Source organism: Suricata suricatta, chromosome 4 (genome assembly GCF_006229205.1).
Source record: "Suricata suricatta isolate VVHF042 chromosome 4, meerkat_22Aug2017_6uvM2_HiC, whole genome shotgun sequence".
Lineage (NCBI taxonomy): Eukaryota > Metazoa > Chordata > Mammalia > Carnivora > Herpestidae > Suricata > Suricata suricatta.
In genome coordinates, this window is record NC_043703.1 from 62454949 (window position 1) to 62457877 (window position 2929).

The window sequence follows — 2929 nt, forward strand, 5'->3', positions numbered from 1 at the left end:
AAAAAAAATTTTTTTTTAGTGTTTTATTTTTGAGAGAGAAAGAAAGAGACAGAGCATGAACAGGGGAGGGCCAGACAGAGAGGGAGATACAGAATCTGAAGCAGGCTCCAGGCGCTGAGCTGTCAGCACAGAGCCCAACGCGGGGCTCAAACCCATGAACTCTGAGATCATGACCTGAGCCGAAGCCGGACGCTCAACTGACCACCCAGGCACCCAAAGTACAGATTTTTATTCAGTAAGATTTTGACTAGTGGAACCACAGGATCATACTTCCACGTCAAGAAGTTTGTTACAACAGTGGGAAAGGGCGAATGGAGAGACTAGAAGCTTTTCAAATAGTATTTATGAGACAATGAGGCTTTTCATTACACTAGATCTTGAGCTTTATTTCATAAATGGACTCAGTAGAATCTTGTGACTGGTTTGCTCTGGCAAAAGAAAGGGAAAAAACAAATCTAATGAGTTCCAAATGCCTGGCTTAGGCAGTATGGAGGATGTAGCTAATTGATTGTATAGACTGAATCTCTGGAGACTGTTTATGCCACTCTATGGAGTAGCACCAGAATCATAATTGATTGACTTTTAATGTCCTGTATTTTATATTTATCCCATCAATTTTATACTGTGTATTAATTTACACATATTCAGTACTTTGAAATAAGAATTTAAGCCCTACACATTCCTTTTGTATTTTTAAATTTATAATTCCATATAGATATGTGGTATATTGTGGAGGAAAAAAAGATACTAAAAAATTCTCCTGGTATGATCTGGAGAGCTCCAAAGCCAAAAAAAACAAAAAGGGGGAGGGGTGCTGTCAAAATTCAAATTTCAACCACCCTAAGTGTCATTCTTTTTCTGTAAAATAGAGATAATTTGGAATTGTTGTGAAGAGTGAGGTAGGTGGAAATATCTATCAAAACTTTTGACACACCAATGTTCAATACATTTCTTTTGGGTGAATTACATATGTAAACCATCCATACACATGTACACATATAACCACAAACTACAGAATATGTAAGTATATATATGTATATATAGTTTACACACATAATCTACTGTTTTATAAACAGCCTTGGGAACACTTATCAGACAATTTAGGATTGCTCCATTAAAGCAGATTAATGTTTCCAAGTTCAAAAATACTTTAAGGTCCTGGGGCACCTTGTGGTTCTGTTGGTTAAGCATCCGACTCTTGATTTTGACTCAGGTCATGATCTCAAGAATCATGGGTTTGAGCCCCACATCAGGCTCTGTGCTGACAGCATGGGACCTGCTTAGGATTCTGTCTCCCTCTCTCTCTGCCCCTCTCCTGTTGGCTACCTCTCTCAAAATAAATAAAAACAAACTTAAATATTTTAAGGTTCTCGGTAGGTATTATTAATATCTTAATTTGGGGAAGTGGCTTCCATGGGCCTGAATTTTCATCCCATTAATTTTTCTTTCAAATAACTCATTTTAAAAAATAAAATATCCACAACTATTGCACTTGGGAAACTTTAAAAGGAGGCTGACCACCAATGAGAGACGATCAGCTAGTACCTCTGCACTTTGCTGCTGGACGACCAAGAAGCAGAATGTACGCTTTCCAAGATCTAGAACTGTGTCCCCAGGGGCTTAATTCCGTCCATCTGCAAAGAGGAAGGGTAGGCCTCACTCTCAAACACAGCCACACAAAGCAGGCACCAGGACTACTTTGCTACACAGATATTCCCACACACCTTGCCAGATTCAGGGATTCCAAACTTAAGCAGTGGTTTCCAGAGAGCCGTGGTTTTAATTCTCTAGGTGGCTCTGATAATTCGTTAGGTTTGGAACCTAGATGATTCCTATCATTTCTTTTTTGTTCCTGAGAAAGAACTGGCGTTTAGAAGTATATGCTCCTCTCTATGACCTGTGGGCATTCATCACCTTTGTTCCCTCGTCCTTACTTGCAACACTTGGTATACACCAGCTCCACAGTTGTGTTAAGAGCGTTAGTAATAAAGAGAAGACAATACAGTTTATGGTCTGGTCAAATGTATTTTCTTAAGACATTAGTTATGTATCAACCATACATTTAAGCAAAATATGATCCTTCAAAACATTCTGCACAAAGAACTTACAGATCACATTTATATAATTACAGAATGTCCAGTTCCTTAGGAAAATGTATGTAAAGATTTACGACAACAAAATTTTCAAAATCCCGAAGAACACAATATTTAAACAAATCACTTTATGGCACAGGACATGATAAACTTGGATAACACAGCAGGCAGGTTTTGTTGTAGAAACACAGTGGAGGATAGCTAAACAAAAGAAGTTCAGGGCCTGGGTATTTGTAAATGTCTGGCTAACTGAAGCTTAATAGTATTAAGAACCAGGGGTCTTCGAGCATCAACTTATAAAAATAGAAATCTCCCCAAATATTAGAAGTAGGTTTCTCTACCTTTACAATTCAGAATCATGCTGTTCGTGTCATTTATCACAATATCTGGTTAATTCCTTAAACTTAACAACATCACCCTTGAGATGTGACCCTTTTGCATTTCCTTGTTTTTTCCCTAATAAACCGAGGGCCTATGACAGGGAAGATAACTGACACACACTTAGATAAAAATTGGTCTTAGTGACACTTTATTCATGAAGAATTCAGCAGGTATTTACCGAAAGCCTACTTACTACATTTCCAGGTCTCAAAAGAGCAGGACAGACGCCTCCAAGGAGCCCACCATCATGAATGAGCACCCCAGGCCGAGCACTGGTTCTGCGTCGCTATGAGCCTTCCTTTCATCTTTGCATAGATACTGATTTCCACTATTGACTCATAAAAAGAATTCTAGTCTGTCGTTGACAAGGCCTACACTTTGCTTTCTCACTTTGTCTTTTGCTCCTTCTGACAATGTCAAGTATTTTCATTTCCTCTTCAGTCCTCCACAACATA

At 38.6% G+C, this 2929-nt stretch overlaps 1 long non-coding RNA gene across 1 annotated transcript; it reads right to left on the minus strand.

Annotated features, from left to right (window-relative positions):
- Positions 1-365: 365 nt before the first annotated feature.
- On the minus strand, positions 366-2923 carry LOC115290801. The gene is made up of 2 exons (XR_003908211.1): positions 1546-2923; positions 366-428 (listed from the first exon to the last, which is right to left on the minus strand). It is a non-coding gene; the product is annotated as an uncharacterized LOC115290801 (long non-coding RNA).
- Between the last annotated feature and the right edge of the window lie 6 nt (positions 2924-2929).